This window comes from Nannospalax galili, unplaced genomic scaffold (assembly GCF_000622305.1).
Source record: "Nannospalax galili isolate Female #2095 unplaced genomic scaffold, S.galili_v1.0 scaffold371, whole genome shotgun sequence".
Classification (NCBI taxonomy): Eukaryota; Metazoa; Chordata; class Mammalia; order Rodentia; family Spalacidae; genus Nannospalax; species Nannospalax galili.
Genome location: NW_008331606.1, coordinates 2,225,273 through 2,250,059, shown reverse-complemented (window position 1 = coordinate 2,250,059; position 24,787 = coordinate 2,225,273). Strand labels below are relative to the sequence as shown.

The 24,787-nt window shown below is 37.4% G+C and overlaps 1 protein-coding gene and 1 non-coding gene across 8 annotated transcripts in view; both read left to right on the top strand.

Moving 5' to 3' along the window:
* The window catches only part of Enox2 (ecto-NOX disulfide-thiol exchanger 2), a 395,106-nt gene that overhangs the window by 12,730 nt on the left and 357,589 nt on the right, over positions 1–24,787 (top strand). The window lies entirely within an intron of this gene.
* On the top strand, positions 8,971–9,076 carry LOC115069191. Its single transcript, XR_003848471.1, has one exon. It is a non-coding gene; the product is annotated as a U6 spliceosomal RNA (small nuclear RNA).

Sequence of the window (24,787 nt, the reverse complement as noted above, 5' to 3'; positions counted from 1 at the left end):
CCTCTGGTTTTTAAAACTAGCTAGGCATTGTTTATCTCTCTCATTGTCTCATTCCTCCATCATGGTTTCCCCAATTAAGGTTCCCCCATTTCCCCCCTTTCTCCCTTAATAATACCCTTCTCCTACGGTCCTACCTCTCTTGAGCCCCTTCTTTCCCTTTATCCCCCAGGTTCCTTGTATACCCTTCCCTCCCCCCTCCCTTAAACTAACCAAATTTTTATCCATATCTCCCTTATTAAGGCCTGTTTCCTACTGTTCTTCTCTTTCATGTTCTTTCTTTTCCTTTACCTTCCTGTTTCCTTTCCGTTATCCTGGTGTCTGTAGTTATGTCTGGATACATACTTGTCAGGGTTTGGTTCTAGGATCCACATATGAGGGAGAACATAATCCCCAGTAAGTGAGCGAGGTGTGAGAATTCTGAAGGTCCTTTCTGTCAGCAGTCAGCAGGCTGCGGTCTTCTTTTTTCATCATACTTAGTATTTATAAGCTGAATCTGCATTTTTAGGTTAGGAAAACAGCAGAGCTGCACCTAACAGGTATCTCATACCTTCAATGAACTCTCTCAACTGTTTGGAAAAATTTGATTTTCTACTGTGAGTAAATGAAGTAATGCATCATTCAAGGCACTTGGCAAACTATAAAAGCGCTATTCAAATGTAAGGTATTATTATGATATTACTATCTGCCCCTCCCCCAGGAATGTTTTTCAAGTCCTTGAGAATATAAATGTGTGGATTCATCATGTCATAATAAAATAACTTTATTTCTGTTATAATCTAGTTTTGTACATTTCTTTTGTGGCTTTGTGCTTAAATATGCAAGACATCCCATTGAAATCTACCCAATGACTTTATAGACATACACAGGCACCAAGGATGCAAGTGCAACTGATTATGACTAGTAATAGTCAGATACAGAGTAGAGATGCATGCGCCAACATCTCAGTGTTAGTAGCAAAAACAATGAGTCTTTCTGCAAGGAACAATATATTCTAAAATGAAATGGAGATCTTTTTTAAAGGTAAAAACTCATTCAATTTTATGTGTTACAGCTCTTACACTGCATTCAATATTGTATAACTGTATTAATTCAACTGTGAACCTAGAAACTTACAGCTACTTGTGAAAGAGATGTATTCTTGCTCTGGAGTGTGTTACTGAATCTGTTAAAGCTGTAATGAAATGCTTCTTCTAATCATGTAGTTATTAAAAATTAAAAAAAATGTTTACTGACAGAAAAAAATTAAATTAAATTAAACAAACAAACAAACAAAATGAGGTGACAGATAGATGGTTCAGTGGATAAAAGCATTTGCTGCCAAGCTTTATGACCTGAGTTCGGTCCCTGGAAACCACATGGTAGAAGCAGACAGTTAACTACTGCAAGTTGTCATCTGACCTACACACAAACTGTAGCACTTGTGTGCGTATAAAGAGACACAGACAAAGACACACACAGATGAATGAATGAATGAATGAATGAATGAATGAATGAATGATTAAATAAATTTAAAAATGCAAAGAAGTCTACTTTTTACCATTTGGGCTCAACATGTAATTTATTCATCAAGTGATTCCAATTGCATTACTGAGTTAGGAAGTACGCCTTTAATCATTAGGGTGTTGATAAAGCAATGGATTTTGATTGCTTGAGTTCAAATCCCAATTGTATCATTTACTAGTTGAGTGACTAAACAATCATTTAACATAAGTAGGTTGCAGTTTTTCTTGCTTCTAAAATGCACATAATACTTAGATTAAGACTTCATTATGAGGACTGATTAATATAAGTATGTAAAATATGTTCTGTTTAGCATATATCAGGTGATCAGCATATTTTAGGTCACTCTCCTTCCTTCTTATTTTTACTGCTTAAACCTGTAGCTTTCACCTGAGGAAAACAATGTGTTCTGAAACTTTTTTGAGAACAGATGACCTAAAAAAGAATGGTAGGTTGATTATTCTTGAGACGGAACCAGAGCAGTTACCAACTCTTATGTGAAATATTTTAAAGTAAACTAGAAGCATTAACTCTTTGGAGAGTTCAGGTAGTCAGTCGGGCTCTTAGACATTATGGCTGAATTGTGATGTTTATTTTTTCCTCTAGACTAAATTTCACAACTAAGATGAACTGCTACACTTGGGATTTTGACAATCTCAGCGTATCCATTTCAAGGAAAGCAAGCTGGGGCATGTGACTTGACCAAGGTCAAACAGAAACACCAACGATTAAAAAAAAAAAAACCGTCCAAACCAACAAACTCTGTCCTCTTGACTCTTTATCGTTCTCTCATTCTGTGCATCCATTGGGAACTTTCAAGGAAGTGAAACCTGCCCTGGCAGTGTGCTCTTTGCAGGGACTTGAACTGTTTGGACTCTCAGGGTTTGGTCCAAGTGTGTTTAATTCAGAAAACATAAGACTTGGTTCTGATTCAAATGAACACACCACTTTTTACTTCTAGTAAACTCTTAAATTTCCATTTTAGGGTCTAGCAAATTAGTGTCACTCCTCCCTATTTAGTTCACTTCATGGATTGTTTCAAATTCTTAGTCCGTTGAAATCTTCCGCTGGGATTTTTGTTTTGGGTAAATATATGTGGAATTCAAGATGGCCAATGATCTTAATTCATTTGAAAAGATCACTTAGGCTTGCTGATGACTGCTGAGGGAGGAGCTGGGTGTAGGGTATCATTCATGCTTACATTCTAAAACTTGAAATCAGGGTAATGGAGACATTGCAGCAGTTTTGGTGTGTATATTTGTATGTTTCTTTTGGTCAGGACTTTCTGATGGTTTCATTTCCATTCTTGCTCATCTAGGTTGAAGCTGCTCCCCCGCCCACTGCCTTTTGATAGTCTGTCAGCCATCTTGTAGATAGAATCCTTATGTTTTGACTGAAGGAATGATTCTGACCAAAAGAAAATCGTTTTCAAGATCCTCTTGCTTTTACTTTGTTTGGCTGTCTTGAGAAACTTGAGGGATTTGAATTTCAAACTTGACTTTGTAGAAACGATATTTGCAATGCCAAAGACAGAATACCCTGATTCTGAAATACAGCCTTCATTTCTTTCATACCATGCCCTTTTTAAAGGCATGGGCAAACTCCCTTTGTGGAACATGAAAAATTGGGTTGACACCTTTCTTAGCACCAAGCCATGCCACAGCTGAGGTTGTGGTTGACGGTCACCATGACCAGGCCTCTGGAGAACTGTCCCCCCATCTGCTTGGCTTTCTACATGCCAGGGGGAAGTAAGTTCAGCTGCTAGGACTGCAGGTATCTTTGCAAGCTCTTGTTTATTTGCCTAAGCAGATGGAAGGCTGGGTTGCAGTTTTAGTCATAAAAAAATGCCATTCAGAATACCTCAAAAAGAAAGTACTTTCTAGAAGAGATTTGCATGATCCAGAAAGTATGTGATTTGAAAGGAGGCTCTCTCATTTCGTATTCACCCTCTGTCCTCTCTCCTCCCTTCTCCTTTTGCTGTCCTCTCTGGAGTGCTCCTAGTTCCTCCTTTCCTTCCCCTTTTAGTGGCTCATTTATTCTCAACTACCAGTCAAGTAACTCTTTCTGATTCATATTATCCACTTTCCTCATTGATTTAAAGTAGATTTTGGAGAAATATTTTATTGGCATTTTCAGCAATGACAGTGGCATCCAAAGGAGCAATTAGAAAAAAGTTTTCTTTCTTATTGCAAGAATTAGACTAAGCACTTGCTTGAGGACACAGATGGCACTGGAGGGGGCCAAGAAAAGCTGACATCTGATATTTCTGCTATAGCTCCTACCTTTCTTTTGGCTGCTTCACATTCGTCCCTTGTGGACAGACACACACTTGGGTAACCACCATACAGATGGAAATTAGGACATGTGGGACTTGGCTGAACCAAAGGTCCCCAAACATTGCCTGGATCATTTAGTGCCCCAGGTGTGGCCACCCCAGGACTTCATGTGCTAAAATTGTGTCCCAATATAAACCAGCTGATCACTGTATATATAGTATCAAGGCAGCTTGGAGCCTCAGAAAGCATGACTTTGGATTTTTACTTTGGATTTAGATTTATGAATTAATGCAAATCTTCCTAACACTCTGGGCAGAGAGGATAAGCCAGATAAATAGAAAGATTTAACAAAAGGAGATGTTCATTTTCTAGTAGTTATCATTTTAGATGGGACATAAACTCAAACCCTATAAAGAAAAGTGAACCAACTTTCCAGAAAGGAAAGGAAGAATTAGGGGCTCCAGTTTCTTTCACAAGCCTCTGATATACTGTGGATCACATTTTAAAAATATATTTTTTAAAAAAATTCCCTTTCTGGGGATTTAAAAAACAGCGATTCTTTATAATTTTAAATTTGAAAAATTTAAACAATATTTTGTAAAGTTATATTGGTCTTTTTTTTATTTGCCAAATGTGAGACAGGTGCCTCACTTCAGTCATTGAAGCAGGAGTTGTTTCAGAATGTAGTAATAATTACCCCATAGAACTGTCTTTCCCTTTACAATTCACAAAATTTATCCATTATCTCATTAGCTTTTGCACAGCACTTCTGTGAAACAGTCAACATAGGTACCATTGTCCCCATCTATAAATAAGAGCGCTTAGGCTCAGAGAAGTTGTTACTCATCTGGGCTCACACAGCTAGAAAGGTGTAGAAATGGGACCTAGGTGTCCTGATACCTACAGTCAGTGTTCCTTCAATTGTTCCATGTTGTCTCTTTAAGAAACTATTCTTTCCATTCATGGTTGATTTTAAAAAAAATCATAGTCCAAAGAAATGTGCTTTTCTTTAACAGATGAGTAAAACTGAACCACTTTCAGATAAAGAGATTTCTTAAGGTCACTTAGCAAATGAGTCCTGCGCATAGCTCTTGGTTTTTCAGCTTGACTTTAAATGGATTATTTTTAGATAGACATAGGTTTTTGTCAGTGTTAAATATATGCACAAAAGTTGTATGATCCACTGATTATAGGCGTGAAAGCTGCACCTGGGGAATGGGAGTAGGGATGAAAAGTTGGCTTAAAATAATTAGCTTCTTGCATTTTTGTTAAGAGATGTCATGTTCAATAGAATTTAATTTCTTTATACTTCCTCTGCTCCTGGCCTTTTAAACACAATTCTTCGGGGAAAATTAGCAAATATTCATTCAGAATGTTGATTTCTCAGGAACAAGGGTAGCTAGAGCAAAGAGAAAGTGGAGGGGTGGCTTTCTGTGCCCTGAAAGAGTGGGCAAGTGCTATTTTGTTTTAACCTGTGAGCTACGATTTCTTCTAAGGCATGCAAATCGTAAAGTTCTGATTTGTCAACTGCATGCTGTTTCTTTAGGCACTGATGTATGAAATCCCGAACGAATTCTCCAATGAACATACTGCTAATTGCTTCTCCACCTGCTCTCCAACCTCCTCCACCCCACCCCCTCCACTCCCAATTCAGCCTATAAGTGTCCGTCATTGGAGATGGATGGTGACACATGCAGTAATAGCAATTCATAAAAGCCAGTTCCAGCCCTTGTCTTCAAGGCTCCTGGATCTTCCACTGCCTGCTTTTGTGTAAGTGAAGTGGATGGAAGTGCTACTGGCATCAGAATCCACCTCCCCATGCTCCGTTGCTAGAGCTCAGTTGCTCGGCTGGAGCTGAGCTAAACAGAAGCATCGGATCTGAGCCGAATAGTGGCTGTTGTTGTTGTTGTTGTTTTTTCCTCAATGGGGGGGTGGGTTAGGGATAGTGTGTAGTGGGGGCTTGAAGTGCTTTGGCTTTTCTTTTTGTGGAGAGAAGAGGGTAAGGAAGGAACAACTCACGGTAGGATACAACGTGAAACAGTTCCCCGAAGAGTGTCACAATGTTCCTGGTACAATATACAGGTATAGTATGTTTTATTTTCTCTGAAATTTACCTTTTGTTTCAAAGTGTATTTTTCTCTCTTATTTCACCTCAGTCTAACTGTACTGAAGGACAAATAAGATTCTAATGAGCTAAACAAAATAACTGTATAAAACACGCCTGTCCCTAGCTCTATTGTAGCAGATTACTGTGTGAAATCTGGGCTTTCTGTTAAATTGGCAGTCCTGATCCCTTCATCGTGCACGCTTCTCTGCTGTGTTCTTGTATTGAATTTCTCACGTCTTATGTCTGCAACTGGTAGTATATGATAAAACCTACAGTGTTTACACACAAGACACTGTTTGGAAACAAATAGTAGTTTTTAAACTCTCAGTATGTTTTCTCTTGAGTTTTTAAGCTCCTGTATTTGTTAATGAGTTGTATAGATTTTTTTTTTTTGTAGTTAGGAGAAAACTTCAAATTGGAAACATTCCAGAGCACATCCTTTAGATAAATTTATTTTCCTTTCAGTATTGGACTCAGGTTGATGAATATTCTGTATTATTGTTGTTTATTCTCCTGTTAGAAAAAGTGCTGGAAGAACGAGTCTAAAAATGCCATCCAAAAAGCCTTCTGTATTATAAAAATCCTCAGATCTGAAATGTTCCTTAAGTATTTCCTTAAGCTTTCAGAAAAAAATCTTGGTCCATAACAATGAAAAACTTGATCTCTGATCAGATATTTGTGCATATTGTTTGAAAGGCTTGTCACACAGCTGTTAGACAAGATGGGACTCTAGCAAATGAGAAACCGTAAGAAAGTTTCACTTTCCTGCTGAACAGACCAGAAGCTTTAGTTCCTCTGACCACATGTTTTTGATAACTTTGAATATCATGTATTGACAAGGACTTTCATTACGTCCTTGCTTTATTCTTAAAATACTGTGCTTAGCTAGAAGATCATATTTTGTTTTGATGCGTCGTTTGACAGTTGATGTCACTCCTCATTAATTGGACAGCATGCAGATGATGTGGAGAAGGGAGTGAGTGACAGTATTTCAAGGTTGCATTGAAGAGTGTTTAGTGAACCTTAGTGCCTGGACCAACAGATGCTGAATTGAATTGTCTGCAATTAAAGCAGCAGCAGGTTATGTCATCTCTCTACAGCCCATTTCTGTGAATTTATAGCTTTGGGTTTTTTTGGATATTGGTTGGATTACTTCTCTAAGTGTTGGAAAGTTGTACTCTCTAGGTGTTTCCTCCATATATCAAGGCATGTGTGACTCTAGAAGAGCTATCTCTGTACATTTTAATGTGACAAGTTGTGAGGTTATTGTCAGCTGGTAAAATCCAGAGACATCTCATTTTGTCCACTATAAAACTAAATAGATATATTCTCATAGAAAGCATTTCTTTGTTTAGTGCATAAAGGTTGCTCGTGACCTGATAATATTGGTTTAGATTTCTGGCAGTGAAAAATACTGAACTTTCTTATGCTACTAGAATGATTGTATCTGTGAAGAACTTCTGTGTGCTAACAAAATGTGTATGTTAAAGAAATGGTGACATTATCTCCTTGCTATCTCTCAATTCTAAGGAACCAAAAGGAACAATGCCAAATTCAACGAGGTGGCCTTTATGACTGTATTTTATTTGTGTGTTGGTAATGGATACTTGTTTAATTCTTTAATGGTTTTGTTCTATTAAAAATTATGATTGCAATATAGTTATTGGTTATGGAGTAAGTGGGTATCTAAAATATCTGTATAAAGATTTAACATATTCTCTTAGCAACCTCACAGCAATCCTGGGTTATGGCAGTGGTGATGTGATGTCTATTTTATAAGTGAGGAAGCTGAGACTCAGAGAAAAAGTAACTGGCCTGAGATATCTTACATTAACCAAGTGGCAGAGCCTGAACTCATAGGTTACATCATCTGAATAATAATAATAATAATAATAATAATAATAATAATAATAAACAACTGTGTTTTTCTTTTCCTTTTTCTCTTCTTTGCACCACACTGTCTCTCAGTTAATGGATCCAGGGTAAATTGGAATTACATTACCAGTTGAGAAGACTAAATTCAGTCATGTACTAAAACAATGTGTTCTTCAGTGGCACATTAAAGATTTTTGCAAAGCTATTTTTAACCCAACATTTATTTTAGTAAGCAAGGACTTCTCAGATTAATCTCACTGATCCATAACAAACAATATTGTTTTGATGAATTCTATACCAGTATGAATGAAAATGGAAGTTTTGGGGAAACAAAATTTGTCTAATTGAAAGATTAATGTGGAATATTTTCCATCTAATAAAGCAAATTTGTTATATTTTTCTCAGTGGGATTATAAAGTGGGTTCATAAATATATATGTATTTTACAGTATCCTAGCCATGAATGTGAAGTGTTATGTTTTCAAAATGAGAATATTTTTGTCTAGATCAACAGAGTATGTGTGTGTGTGTGTGTGTATGTAGTTAGTCCGCCATCCCTCCTTCCCTCCTTTCTTCCCTCCCTCCTTCCCTCCCTCCCTCTCTTTCTCATCAGCTTTCCCATCTTTTTATTTAGAGTTGTCAAATAGATTTTCAATTCATTAGTTTTGACCAAAAGTCATACTTTCTGTCTCACTGAAGAAGGGAATGCTGTTTAAAGTTGTATTGTAAATACACCAAAGGTACCCAGACATGAGTAACTCACAATAGCTGTAGCACTCTGGTCAAGCTTTCCTTAAAACCCTCTCAGGAAACATTTCTTCAAGGGGCCATTGTTACATCAGAGTTATTGGAGACTATCGCATGCACTGGAAGCAAGCCTGGGCTCTCCTACTATAGAAAATTCTTCAACATTTGACAGTATTTGACAATGTTATCAAGAAAAGGGGTCAGGTGAGGCATAGTGGCACATTCCTGCAACACCAGTAGAGGCAGAAAAAGAGGCAGAGAGGCAGAGAGAGAGGGATATAGAGAGGGGACAGAGAGAGGGGGATATAGAGAGGGGGCAGAGAGGGGCAGAGAGAGAGAGAGACATACAGAGAGAGGGGGCAGAGGGGGACAGAGAGAGGTAGAGAGGCAGAGGCAGGAGGATCACCACAAGTTCAAGGCTGGGCCAGGAGTACACAGTGAAATCTTGTCTCAAAAAATAAAATGAGTGCTCACTTTGGCAGCACATACACTAACACTGGAACGCTACAGAGAGATTAGCATGGTCTCTGTGCAAGGATGACATGCAAAGTTGTGAAGTGTTCCATATTTTTAAAATAAACAAATAAAACAACAGAAAAGAAGAGAAAGGATAAGTGTTCTTATATGTTCATGAAACTTTTAGGAAGTAATGAATATATTGGTTCAGTCATCATATAATTAAAATTTAGCTAAGTCTAAAATGATGTCTTTAAAGTAAAGCTATTTGCATTTTTTTCTGGTAAAAGTAAAGAAAGAATGTGTAAATCCCATTCATCATTCTTTAAGCCTAAATGATATTTGGCAATTAAAAACACCAGGGGGTCGCCAGGCATGGTGATGCACTCCTTTAATCCCAGCACTTGGGAGGTAGAGGCAGGCTGATCTCTGAGTTCAAGGACAGCCTGGTCTACATAGCAAATTCCAGCTAGCTGGGGCTACAGGGAAATCCTGTCTCAAAAAGACCAAAAAAAAAAAAAAAAAAAAAAAAAAAAAAAACAAAAAACGAACAAACAAAAACCCCAGGGTGTATAGGTCAGAATTACAGAAGAGTTAGGAAATTTTAGGCATATGAATGGAAGCTGCATATTAAATTTGGTTTTCAATGGCAAATTTCTTGTGCAGTTAAAAGCTCTGAATAATAACCCTACCCCCCATATTTTGTTCCTTTTTCTTTAAACAAGCCCATTGAATTTTAATGAAAAAGAACTCATTGGGGCTTTTTAAAAAAATCAACATTTTCTTATTGGTGAAGGGCAAAAAAATTTTTTTTTCAGCTCTACCATGATCACTTCTCTGAAGTGTCTAAGACCATGGAAGACTAAAGAGTAGATTTCTGAGCTCTGGTTAGTTAGTGATATGAAGTTGAGTTGTGTGGTGGATTGCTTATGTACACCTGCATGTGTGATTTAGAGGCACAAGGGGCGGATCTAATGGATGGGAATATAATGGTTGGTATACACTAGGCAGTTCTGTGTTAGAGCCTGCTTGCAATAACTTATGTACAGAAATCACTAAGAATACTTCTTTACATCTTTAAAAAATAATTTAATATACTCATTAAGAATAGTAATTAATGCCAGGTGTGGTGGTGCACGCCTTTAATCTCAGCACTTGGGAGGCAGAGGCCAGAGGATCTCTGTGAGTTCAATGACAGCCTGGTCTACATAGCAAGTTCCAGGCTAGCTGGAGCTACAGGGAGACCCTGTCTCAAAAAGACCAAAAAAAAAAAAAAAGGAGAGAGAGAGAAAAAAGAATAGTAATTAAGGACAGTAAAGATGGCTTAGCAAGTAAATGCACTTGTCACAAATCCTGGGACTCTGAATTTGATCCCTGAAACCAACATTGTGGAAGAAGAGAACCTTACTTCTGTAAGTTGTCCTCTGATCTGCACATATGTGCCATGGCATACTTCTATCCACCACAGAAAATAAAACAATAAATGTAAAAAATAATCATAATCAAGGCATGCTGTCTATGCAGAACAGCATACTACAGATGCTTCTTGGGCTACTAAACCATAATGATGGCATCCAGTAGACACAGCACTGATGTCTTGAGAGATTACTGAGCATATCACAGTTGCGTATTTGTTCCCCACCCATACATGCACAACAACAAGAGCAAACAGTTATTTTATGCTTACTCTGTACAAGGCCATTTTTTAACGAATACCTTACATATGTGGGGTCATCAGCCTTCATAGTACTTCCATGAGGTAGGTGGTAATATTTCCATTTAAAAAGTTAAAAAACGGAGGCACAAACTTTTAAGTAACTTGCCTATCATGTTCAATTACAAGCCATCTTAATTGAGGTTTTTTGGTTTTTTTTTTTTTGCTGTTGTTTAAGACACGTTCTCACTGTATAACTCCATCTGGCCCTAAACTTGTTTTTTCACGCAGGCTGGCCTACAACTTGAAATCCTCCTGCCTCCACCTGTCAAGTACAGGAATTATCAGTTAGATACTACTGTACCCTCCTCAACATTAAGATTTGATCCCAGAAAATTTTATGCCAAAGCCCATGTTCTTAGCCACTGTATAACAGGTCTGTGTGTGTGTGTGGGGGGGGTAAGTGTACTTCATTGAAGAAGCTATTTGTGTACTAGTGTGCAGTCAGAAGCTGAAATATCATTGTCCATGACTTCAGAAGGCCTAGGCTGTGCAGAGCCATCTGCTCACCAGACCATTGAAGATTTTGTGCTTACTTTCTTTCTGATCCCCATCACGGATACTCTCTATTGACAGAGTCACAAAGGATCACTGCACTCCCAGCAGTTTCTAAATATTGCCACCACTCATGTTCTTTCTTAAGATTTGCAGCTTTGTTTTAAAAAAAATCTTTACTATTCTGTTGCATCTCCCTTGATATGTAGCTTTTTGATACAAGAGACATTGCCAACTAGAATGTAATTTTTCTTCCATGCAGCCAAGTGACCAATCATGGCACATCTTCTCAGCATCCACTCCCTACCCACTACCTTTTATGCCTTGCTACTACAGTGCTTTTTCTAAATGCAGATCTTTTACTATTACTTCGCTCCTAAATTTTTTTCTAAAAGATTTTTATTAAACCAAACAGATATTTAGTACGATTCTTAGTCATTTCCCAGCCGCCCAGAATGCTACATCCTGATCTAACACTTTATATAAATCTATATCCCATTTATTTATGAACTAGGTTAGATCTGGATCACTAGATAGACCTTGAAATTTAAGCTCTTGTGCTTTCTTCCATGCTCTTCTCTACATTTAAAGTACCATTCCCAGCAACCTTAGAATCACTCGACATTGAAGGTTCAGTTCAAAATCACACCCGTTACTGTATTATAATACTTGTCTTTGCTTTATTTTCCCCTGGTAGATTGAGTTCTTGAAGTCATTAGGCATATTTTAGCAATCTCTTAGCATAAGCCTAATATCTTGCACAAAACCATTGACATACCATGTTAGGTTGTCTATAGCTCTACCAAGTTGTCTACAGCTGCTAGCTCAAGTTTCAGAAGCATTTCAGAGCCCAAGAGTTCCAGAAGCTGGAAGGATCGATCCTTCTGTTTCACACAGATATTCTGGAGTAGTCTACTTGAAAAATTTGTTTCTAGTGCAAATATTTACTTGAAGTTTTCCCCTCTATACTCATCTTTGCACATACTCACTCCACCTTGAAAGTTTCTTTGCCTTTGGGGAGCACTTTACAGTTCTTTGTTCAGAAAAGGTTTTGCGTATGTACACACACTAGTACTTAAACATATAAGAAAATATACTGGTATATATAAGATGACAATTGGAATTTTCTCATGGTTTTATGAGTTTTAAAATTTAATTTAAAAAATATTTTCTTTATTTTTTATTTTATTTTATGTGTTTGAGTATATTGCCTGCATGTATGTAAGAGCATCCATGTCATACGATGCCTGAGGAGGTCAAAAGAGGGCATTGGATCCGCTGGAACTGGAGTTATGGATGGTTGCTAACTGACAAGTGGGTGCTGGGATCTGAACCTGGGTTCTCTGCAAGAGCAGTCAGTGCTCTTAACTGCTGAGCCATGTCTCCTTTAAAGTTATTTTTAAACCAGCACTAAAAGACAAAAAAAAGTTACCTACTAGTGGGGTACTATATGATGTTAACATATACATATGTTGTATATTGTTCAATTGAGGTAAAATATATCTATATCCACAAACATTGATCATTTCTAACAGGTTGCAACTTGCTATGTAGTCCCAAGTGATTTGTGATTCATTATTCTCCTGGGTCAGCCTACCGAGTGCTGGAATTACAGGTTTATCCACCGTGTCTTGCTCATTTATCATTTCTGGATTTTCATGGTGAACGCTCCTTCAAAACACTTTCTTCCAGATATTTTAGATATGCAGTACGTAATTGTTAGCATTAGTCACACGGTTATGTAATAGCACACTGAACTTCTTTACCCCTAATTGTAACTTAGCACACACTGATCAACCTCTACCCTTCCTGTCCTTCCCTCTGCTCTTCTAGGTTTTGGTAATCACCATTCTATTCTAGACTTCAATTAGATCAACTATTTTAGATTCCACATAAGAGTGAGATTATGCAGTACTTCCCTTTCTGTGCCTGACTATACTTAACATAAAGAACAATCTTTAATTCTATCCATGTTGTTGGAAATGACAGGATTTTATTCTTGTGAGTGAATAGTATTCCATTGTGTATATGTACCACATTTTCTTTATTTATTCATCAGCTAATAGCATCAATTGGAATATCTGATGCATTAATCATAGTGTTCCTCAAAATGTAGTTTAAGAACTACCTGTGGCAGCATTGTCTAGGATGTGTTTTGAATGCGCATTCCTAGACCAGTCCTACAGAATCATTCTCTGAGTAATAACTATTTACTAAAACTCCTCAAATCATTCTTCTTCACAATTGGCTTTTGATAACCACCTTCCAAAGTAAAAAATAAAATGTTAAATCCTGATTTGTATTCTCTATGGGTATGAATATTAATCATACTGTTTAAAACTCTAATTGAGATGGTTTGATTTTTGTTGTTGTTGTTCTAACATTGAAAGCCTTCATCTTCTGATCACCAACCCAGTGCTATCTGATAAAACTATTTGTGATGATGAAATATTCTGCCTGATCTCTTTCTAACATAGTATCCACTAGCCACACGGGACTAGTAAGCATGGGAAAATAGTTATACAAAGCTAATGTTGTTCCTTTATTGAATTTTAATTAAATTGAAATTGAAATATTCACATGCAGCTATTGGATGCAGTACTGAGAGTGCAACTCGAGAATATTTGGTTACGGCCTCAGTGATGATGGAATCAATGGGAAATCAAACAGGAACATTGGTTCCTTTGACATATTGGGAATTGCATTTCTCTTTATGGATAATTTAAATTTTAAACATGGCCTAAAATGAGTTATTCTCAGAAGTGATTTAACAAATTATGATCTCAATTAAATTTAAATGAAAGCTACACTTTGCATTTCTCATCAGTACTGTTTTTCTCATCATACTGGGTGCTGTTGAGCTCTGGCTATAAACCTTGATTTCTAAGCTAGAGATAAGAATGTATAGTTAATCAGAAGAAAGAGCTCCCAGCTCTGATGCTGAGGTCATAGATATTTTTAGGCATTTTAGCTCATAGGCCCTTTTACTTTTCTCTTTAAGATTGTTCTACCTTGTAGACACTCATGACTCACTAGTTCCCAGGTTCCATTTCTTCCTCTGACAATCTTCCTTGGACCAGCAGTATGCCTTTTCCAGATCATTTCACTGTTTAAAATAGTATTAAAAGTTTGGAAGACTTTGAGAAATAGACTGGGTTCTCTGCATAGAGACATGTTAATGCTCTGTTTTTATTGTTATGTGTAGTTCATGTGTATTAGTTGTTCTTGATGACCTTAAAAAGAACCCAGCATCAGTATTCATGTCAATACAAAAAACACATGGGCAATGTACTTGAGTATTTGTTGTCTACTAAAACTATATGGTGAATAATTAGGCCTGCTTGACTTGTCTTCTGTTGCCTAGGCCCCACTTCTTTGTTTTCTTTTCAATTGCTAAAAATTTTTGCACATCCTGAAATTCTATTCTGTCCCTTGGTATTCTTTACTTTGTCAGCTTTCAGTTGTCAATGGTCAGAAGACCCCCTTCCTCCTTTTCTCTACCATTTAAATTCACTCCCAGAATTTATTGTTGGGCCCAGCCTCACTGAGTTGCCTAGAAGAGTTCAAACCAGTGTTTTAAAGCTTTAAAGCCCCACCCAGGGCCACCCTGCAGCACTCAGCAAGTAAGTTCTTTTGTTTTGAGGACTACAAAGACACTTCAGCTACAGTTTGGGGAGAATTTATTGATTTGGGGAGAAGTTTATCCTCCTTTCTTTCCCTTCCTCCACACTACTGCTGCCATTTTCAGTCACGTCTTTTATTTTAAGGAATCCAGATATTTATACTTCTATTTTAAAAGTTCTCTCTGACCAAGACCCTTCATGATGGAACTAGAGTGGGCAAGAATATAAATGTGTCTTATCAGAATGTGTGAAATCCTGTGGCTGGGCTATAGGAGGCACAGATAGGGGAGGTCTAAATATGATTAAAATGAACTGTATGAAAGCCATAAAAATCAATAAAAACATACACTAAAAATAGAATATAACTGTGTCTTAAAAGTATACTATAGGGCTTTGCTAAACTCTGTTTTTTCTTTATATTTCTGTGTTTTAGCAAAAATTTGTATTGTATCTTTTGTTTGCCTCTTGATAGTAGTTTTTTAAATTTTTAAATTAAATTTATGCGTAAGACCTCAGTGGATGAACTTGAACTGAAGAATGTTTGGGGACACTAACTTGACTCGATAGGCCTTAACAGAATTCATGAAGTCCAGTGTGTTGGGGGGACTATGGGAGGGTGCCAATGGGGAAGTGGACATAAAAATCATTAGGATTCTTATATAAACTATTTTATGTACTCCATAGTTAGAACTCCCAACAAATGTTAGCTGTTCTTCTTGTTCAAGACTCTTTATACCACTAACTTGCTTACAGTTCTGACTTTAAACTCCAAAGTCTGTATTCTTGATTGTGAGTTTTTTATGTGTCATTTTGAGTGATTGTCCCCTTCCTGTATGTTGTGTTTGTATATGTATGAGATGTATGAGGGGGATGGGAAAGAGAGAGAGAGAGAGAGAGAGAGAGAGAGAGAGAGAGAGAGAGAGAGAGAGAGAGAGGATTGGGGGAAGTTATCAGTATTAAGGTGTCCCCTTACAAAAATCTCAGATCAGTGAAAGTAGGAGAATGCAAAGAAAACAATCCCTACACTCCCTGTTTTATGTCTGCTGAACCAAGGTGGAGATGTGCTCAGTTAGTGCCTCTAAGATGTTGTAAAGAACATTTTCTTTAGATTCTTTATATGTTATCCTCATCCCACTCTGATTCTGTACCCTAGACTCCCAACTGTTGCCACCAAACATGAGAGGCATTTTCTCAAACCTTGTCACCTTTGAGTTTGGAGGTAGGACAGGAGTTATAACAAATTATAATCTTTATATACTTGACCAAGTCATAGAAACTTGCCCAATTTATTCAGTAGAAATTGTATAGCCAGAACGCACCTGAATAATAAAACTAGTAATATTCATAGAAGTAAGTTTACTTTTCTGGGAAAGGTTTTCTTTGGTGATATGTCACATTTTCTCTTAATTATTAGATATCAAACCAATTGATTTTAAACATATGGATCATCGTAAAAAGTAAATTGGATTCATGCTTTTATAAGGCTATGGGTGATATGGGATAGTAAACTATATTAAAGGTGTGCAACATGATACAGCATTTCAAAAGCCAATATTATTTTGAGTAACTAACATGGATATGGACAGATAACTTCTTAGAGGAAAGTAATTAGAATCCCTTTTTAATTGGTAATAAGACCATGCTCAAGTTTCCCTACTCTAGAATTGTGATGCTTGAAATGGAAAAGAGCAATTAAAATGCTTAAGGGATCTAGGGAGAGTGGTTTATGAGAGTGGGACATGAAGTAAATACAATAAAGACAGTTTGAGTATTTCATGAATATTGGCGCTCATGGCTATTTTGAGTGGTGTGAGCAATAAAGAGCACGATCTGGCAGAAAAGGGATAAGCTTGGGCAGAAATATGACTGCTGGTGAAATAAGTCTGAGATTCTAATAGTATCTCTTTCTCTCTCAAGCGGTGTTCCCTGAGTGTCCTCCCTACAGGCCTTGAACAAGAAAGAACAGAAATGGTCTGGGAAGATATGGATTGAAGGAACTGAAGAAGTGAGAAAGATTTTTTTCATCAAATATTTACAGCTAGGATCTGGCAGTGTAGCTCAGTTGTAGAGTGCTTGACTAGCATGTGTGTGACCTTGGGTTCCAGACCTAGCACTGGAAAAATAACCTCACAAGTTGCTAAGGATACCAGAATTGGTGTCTTTACACAGAAGATGTTTTCTGTGGTACTGTTGCACAGTATGCTGACTATATATAATTATGTATTGTACACTTTAAAAAGCTTGAAGGTTTGTGAAAGATTTTTTACCGTAGAGAAGTGATAAATGTTTGAGGAGTTAAATATGTCTCTCCTAATTTAGATATTTTACAATGCGTACATGTTTTGAACATTAAAACATACAGCGTTTACTTTCATGCATCAATTAAAATCTAAAAAATTAAATCTATTTAAAGTGAAAAAGAATCCCAGTCCAACAACAAACTCTCCAGAACATTTCTTTGGCTGGACTCACATGGCTGCAGAGGAGAACCTCACTCTAATATGGAATATGATCTAAAGCAGTGCCCTTCTTGGACCTTCTCCACAGAGGTTTATTACTGGAAGTAAAAGAAGGGCTATGTTAGAACATTAAAACACAGTTCCAAGGCATGGACCTCAAGAATGGCGAGTGAGTACAATTTCACTGTAGATGTTTTCCATTTGAACTTTCTGATACAGGGTTTTTGTGAATGCTTAAGTTGTCAGTGAGCCAGGATAAGTCAGTAAGTAATTAGCTAGCATCTGCCATATATGTGGATTCTCCTTGACCAATCTAATGAGGGCAGTACTTGAAGCTGCTTTGTCATTTCTGATCCCCAAGGTACTATATTGGTAGGCATGCTCTGCCAGAATATTAAACTGTTCTTTGGTATTGTAAAATAGATGATAAATCAAGAATCAGGTTCTCATTGTGTCTGAACTTCTCTCTTCTCAATATAGAATAATTACAAGTAGTTTAAAGTGTAAAGTAGAGACTGTCACCCCGTGAGGTTGGAATTCTATATAATAGTGGAGAAGTTGCCACATGATTTCCCTTCATAATCTCAAGTTAAATTTCTCGGTAGAGAGAAAAGCATTGCAGAACCAAGTGCCAATTTCTTATGGCATTTATGGATTTATGCCAAAATATTTTAAATGTTCAGCCAAATGGTTCATTCTAGAGGTCTAGAAGCAATTTGTTAAAAACAACAGTCTGAATATTCCATATGTAGTGAAGGGATGGAAGATGGTATAGAGTGGTTTGCATTCATTAACTGTTATTAGTATTTAGTACAGTGTAGGATATTGTTAACATTCATGCTTAAAGCTGCAGACTACAAAAAATGGATAATCAAGTAGATCAACTCATTAATAAATGACTGACCCAGAACAATTTGTATTGACTAGAAATGGCCTAAATCCCAGCATCAAGTTTTACTGTTTCATAAGATATCACTATTGAGACTTATGACTGACATGAAAATATGCAAGTATTCATTTATTCCTGGCTAATGTAGAAATTATTGTGTGACAAAAACTTGATTAAAGTTCTGATAGACTTTGTAATATGTGAATTTTGATAAAAATCAGGATTATAAAAAACCTTAAAATTTATCAAGTCATGTGTCCCCATCTACAATATACACATATAATCTGTTACATGAATCTATCTTCTCCATCCTTAACTAATCAATGTAATTTATGCTAGGCTATTACCAATAATTAGATATACTTCACTCTAGGATAAGACATTTAACTTTTTGGATAGCTGTAATTATTGAACATTTGCATAAATGAACCAAAATCTCTCTCCCATTAGCCTATTGCTCTTGCTCGTATGCATAGGCCACACAAAATTCAACAGGAACTGGGCCTTCTCCTAGCGTGGTAGCCCTGTTTTAGCTCATCCCTTGGGAATACACCAACTCCACTCTGCTTCCATATGTGGCCCCTTATGATAGCTAGTGTCAGTTGTCAACTTGATAGAATCTAAAATCACTTGGAAGCTGGGCCTCTAGGCTGTCCTTTGAAGGTTATCTTGATTTACTTAATTGAAGTAGGATGGCCTACTCACTTGTGGGTGGCACCATTCCCTGATAGATCCTGGTCTGTGTGAATGGAGAAGTGGAACTAAGCAGTAGCATGCATCAATTGCTCTCTTCTTACTGACTGTGGATGCCATGTAGCCAGCCACTTCAAGTTCCTGCTGCCTTGACTTTTCCACCAAGATGGATGGTATTGTGGGATTGTCATCCGAGGTCCTTTCTCCCTTAGCTTGCTCTTACATCAACAGGAAAAGAAACTAAAACCTCCATCAAATGTTGGAGAAGAATGATGTGCTCCCTGAGATTTTTTTTTAATTGAAAACTTTATTGATATATTGTTAACACACTACATAATTCACCCACTTTAAGTATACAATTCAATCACCAATCTTGGTGTTCATAGAGTTGTATAACCATCATCAAAAATGTATTTTAGGGGCTGTAGAGATGGCTCAGCGGTTAAGAGCACTAACTGCTCTTGCAGAGGACCCGGGTTCGATTCCCAACACCCACATGGCGGCTACGAACCATCCTTAACTCCAGTTCCAGGGGAATCTGAAGCCCTCTTCTGACCTCCGCAGCATTGCATGACATGGGTGCACTCACATACATGCAGGCAATACACTCATACACATAAAATAAAAATAAAATATTTTTAAAAATGTATTTTTAATATATATTCATGTGTGTGTGTGCATGTGTATGTGCACAGTGGTGCATGCTTAGTGGTCAGAGGACAACTTTTGGGAGTAGGTTCTCTCCTACCATGTGGGCTCCAGGGATTTAAAGGTCTTCAGGCATGGTGGCAAGTACCTTTACCGGCTAAGCCATCTAGATGGCCTCAAAAATCTATATTTTTTAAATTTTAATTCATTTTTATTTTATGTGATAAGTGTTATGCCTACATATATGTAAGTGCACTCATGTCATACAGTGTCAATGGAGGACAGAAGAAGGCATTGGATCCCCTGGAACTGGAGTTATGGATGGTTATTAGCCAACATGTGAGTGCTGGAAATAGAACCCGGGCCTTCTCCAAGAACAGCCATAACTGTTAAGCTATCTCTCCAACCCCCCAAAATCTATATTTTAAACATTTTCATTATCTCCCAAATAAGTAAAACTTGATCCTTTTAGCCATTACTGCCCAACCCTCTATAGGCCCCTTCTACCTGAGTGCTAGGCAAATATTTTCCCACTGTCTTTTTATAAATTTGCCTATTCTAGACATTCTATATGAATTAAATCAAAGATGAGGCCTTTTTCTTAGTTGTCTAGCTAAGGGCTTGCCTATTTCATTTATCTTTTTTAAAAAATAATTTAAAATGTTTTTTATGTGTATGAATGTATTGCCTGCATGCACATAATGTTATGCAGTACCTGCAGAGGTCAGAAGAGAGTGTTAAATTCCCTGGAACTGGAGTTAGGGATGGTTGTTAGCCACGTCATGGGTGGTGGGAACTGAACCCAGGTCCTCTGTAGGAACAGCCAGTGCTCTCAACTCCTGGGCCGACTCTCCAGTCCTTCATTTATCTTTTAGAAAAGCTACTTCTATGTTGTGTCTTGGCTTTCTTCTCAGGTAATGCTAACCTTCTAGAATACATTTAGAAGAATTTGTTCCTTTTTTTTTTTTGAATAACAAGAGAACTGGTATTATTTCTTTAAATGTTTGGTGAAATTCAGCAGTGAAGTTGGCTGGCCCTAAGCTTGCTTTTTTTTGGCAAATTTTTATTACTGTTTTAGTTGTATTACTTGTGATCGGTCTGTTTGGGTTTTTTGTTTCTCCGTGATTTGGTCTTGCTAAGGTGTGTATGTCTAGGAATTTGTTTTTTTCACTTATCCTGGATTATTATAGTTTGGATACATAGTTGTTCACAATAATCTCTAATAATTTTTTCTCTGATATCAGTTGTAATGTTTTCCTTCAAATCTATAACTCATTTGAGTCTTATCTCAGCTTTTCTTTGTTGATTAGCTAAATATTTATCTCTTTCTTTTCAAAGAACGAGGTCTATACTTCCTTGATCTATGTTATTGTGTTAGCTTCTATTCATTCATTTCTGCTCTGATTGTTACTATCTTTTTTTCTACTAATTGTCGATTTAATTTATTTATGTTTTTATATTACTTTGTGATACAATGATAGTTTTCAATCTTTTACTTAAAAATTTTTGATTCATTTATTATTTTATGAGTGCTTTGCCTGCATATAAGTACACCTTTGCATGCAATGCCCACAGAGGCTAGGTGAAGGTGTTGGATACCTTGAAACTGGAGTTAGGATGGTTGTTAGCCGACAAGTGGGTGCAAGGAACCAAACCTGGATCCTCTGCACGAGTAGCCAGTGCTCTTAACTGATGAGCCATCTCTCCAGCCCTGATATTTTTTACTTTTTAAAAAATATTTTCTTTATTATTTTTATTTTATGTGTATGAGTGTACTGCTTGCATTTGTGTAAGTGCACCCACGTTGTGCAATGCCTGCAGAGGTCAGAAGAGGGTATTGGGTTCCCTGTGACTGGAGTTATGGATGGTTGTTAGCCACCTTATGGGTGCTGGGAACTAAACCCAGGTCCTCTATAAGAGTAGCTAGTCCTCTTAACCACTGAGCCATCTCTCTAGCCCCATGATCTTTTACTTTGATGTGGGCATTGACTCAATCAAATTTCCTTCTTATAACTTCTTTATGCTCTATAAGCTTTGATTTATTATGTCTCCATTTTCAGTCATTTAAAGCAATTTTTAAACTGCATCATTGATTTCTTCCTTGATCATTTGGTTCTTCAAGAGTAAGTTGTTTTGATATTCCTGTATGAAATTCACAAGCCAAAAATACTCTGTATGATCAGTCTCTCTCTCTCTCTCTCCCTCCCCCCTCCCCTCTCCCCTCTCCTTTGCTGAAGTTGATACTGAATGCATTATGAATGATAACAGATGTTTCCATTCATGTTTTTGTTTATTAATGTTTCTAGAAATTGGTACATCGTTTAGCCATTCCTTCTTTCTGCCTTCCCTCCCCTTTCCCTCTCATTCCCCCTCCCCTCTCCCCTCTCCCCTCCCTCCCTCCCTCTCTCTCCCTTCCTCTTCACTCCCCAAAAATCCTAGGGCTGAGGACTGAATGTAGAACTTGAAACATGCCTGTTTTTAAAAATTTTGTTGAGATTTGTTTTGTGTCCTATCATATGATCTATTCTGGAGAATATTCCATGAGAAAACTGTTGGATGAAATGTTCTGTAGATATTTGTTGGGTTCATTTTGTCTAGAGTGCAATTTAACTGTGACGTTTCTTTGTTCATTTTCTGTCTGGATGATCTGCCCATTGCTGAAGATGGGGTGTTAAAGAACCCAGCTATTATTGTGTTACAGACTATCTCTCTTTAGGTCATTGATATTTACTTTATATATTTTGGGTGCTCCGATATGTGGTACACATATATTCAGAACTGTTGTTTCCTCTAGCTATATTGAACCCTTTATCATTACATAATGACCATACTAGTCTCTTTTTTGCTGATCTTGGTATAAAATCTATTTTATCTTAACATTGTTGTCACTCTTGCTTTCTTTTTACTTCCATTTTCATGAAGCATTCTCCACCCATTCACTTTCAGCCCTTCAAGATGATGTAAACGTCTTGTGAACAACATGTAATTGGGTCTTATTTTTTTAAGAGAATATTTTTATTATTTTAATTTATGTGTATGAGCATATTGGCTGCATATATCTAAGTGCACCCATGTCATGAAATGCTCACAGAGGTCAGAAGAGGACATCCAATTCTTCTAGAACTGGAGTTATGGATGGTTGTTAGCCACCATGTGGATGCTGGAAATTTGAACCTGGGTCCTCTGCAAGAGCAGCCAATGCTCTTAACCACTGAGCCATCTCTCTAGTCCAAGGATCTTATTTTTTATCCATTGAGACACTCCACGTCTTTTATTTAAAGTATTTAATCCATTTAAGGTCAGATAATTATTGATAAATAAGGTCTTACTCCAACATTTATGAAACTTGTTTTCTAATTTTTCCTGTTCTTTTTTTCTTATACTCTTCTGAAGTGGTTATGTGAATTTCTCTAGCAGTGTGAGTTGATTCCTTCCTTTTTATTATGAATTTGTCCATTACAAAAATGTCCATTACAAATTTTTGCTTTGTTGTTACCACAAGGTTTATAGTTTTCATTATAATAAACTGTGAATGGGAATTGGGGTTATTTGTATCTGCCAAGTTTACATTTCACCAGTCCAGGACCAAGTTCTATAACAAGGTCCTAACCCAGCAAATGAAGTCTACCTCCTTATTGTTCTGCCCTAATTGGAGGCAGTATTTGTGAAGGGAGACCCTCTGCCACCTGGACTGATGCTAGAGTGAGTCACACCAGAGTCTGATAGCTGTAAAGACTCCTAGTCTCTTTGCTACACCAAGTCCTATACCACACGTAGTGGTGATCCTGGTTGAAATATGAGTCTGTCCTATTGGGCTCAGGCCTCTGCTTAGTGTCAGTGCCCTTTCTTCCAAATCCCTATCTATGAGCACTGAGATGACGGAAGCTGTGCTGCCTGAGGTTGGAGGGTTGGCAGTAGAGACAGTCCCTTGGAAACTAAGTTCCTACAAAGCTGGATTCACCTGAATCTCATTAGCCACAGGGGTTTGAATATTCTTAAGAGTAGTATGTGTGTTTTCTAGACTCACTTTAAGGTGGGAAATAATGATTTGAAACTGATTTATTCTGCAGGCGAACAGGTTTTCTGATGCTGAAGCTAGTTTACATGCTCAGTCTATGAGCTCTAGCCTGAGTATTTAGCCTTCAGCTCAACTTTAGTCTGTCTCACCCTTCTCTCACCACAGTGGGCCTTGGTCTTGGCTCTGAGACAGAGTACAGTGCTAACTTCCACGCCCTGCCTCCTCAGCGAGTAAAACATTGTTCCCAACTCTGCAGCAAGAGGATGGAGGAGAGATAGCATATTGGCCTCTTTTCCACCTGGACTAATGTAGTTCCAGCAGCTCTATTCAAACAGAGTCTGGGAGAATGGACTTTGCCTAGAATTAGGTTTCACTGTTGCAGGCTTAGTACTGGGTTTTTAAGCCTAACACCTTGACTTAATGAATTTCCCTTTCCCAAATGAAAGGTGCCTTTCTTTGTTCTACTTTGCTTTCAGGAAGGGGAGAGAAAAACATGATTTCCTTCCTGCCTTATTTAGTGCAGTCAGTAATTATGAACTCTTACCTGATTTCCTTAGCTCTTATGAAGGTAGTTAGGCCCATGAATAGCCATTAAACTTGATGGGTCTAAGGGGAGAGATCACTGAGTGTCTTAGCTGTCATCTTGCTCAAATTCCACTAAGGATTTATTTCTAGCACTCAGTTTTTCCACTGATTTGTATGCCTGCCCTTATGCTAGTCCTACCCTGTCTTGATTATGATCCATTGTAGTAATAGTTGAATTTGGAAGTGAGAGTCTTTCAACTTCTTTGTCAAGATTGTTTTCGTTACTCTGAACCTCTAGCAATTCTTTATAAATCTTAGGACGAATATGTCAATTTAGAAGCAAAATTAGCTTTGTTGATATTGATTAGCATTAATTTCTAGAGAGTGATTAAGTTTTAAATGCCATTCAGCTTATTTAGAATAGGATTCCATGAGTGGTGATACCATGCAATTTCCCCTATACCTACTCTATCACCACTCCAAAGCTAAAGCCTGTATCTTTTTCTTTACTAAGTAGTATGAATTCATGGTTTAAATAGGTAATAAAAGACAATTAAAAGGAATGTTTTTTTCCTCAGTGACCCACATACCTATTGCTTTTGATTATAATTATTCCCTAGTTAAGAAGCCAAAAATAGGGGCTGGAGAAATGGCTTAGCAGTTAAGACCACTTGCTGCTTTTGCAGAGGACCCAAGTTTGGTTTCCAGCGACTGCATGGTGGCTCACGAGTGTCTCTAACTCATTCTAAGGGGTGCTAACACC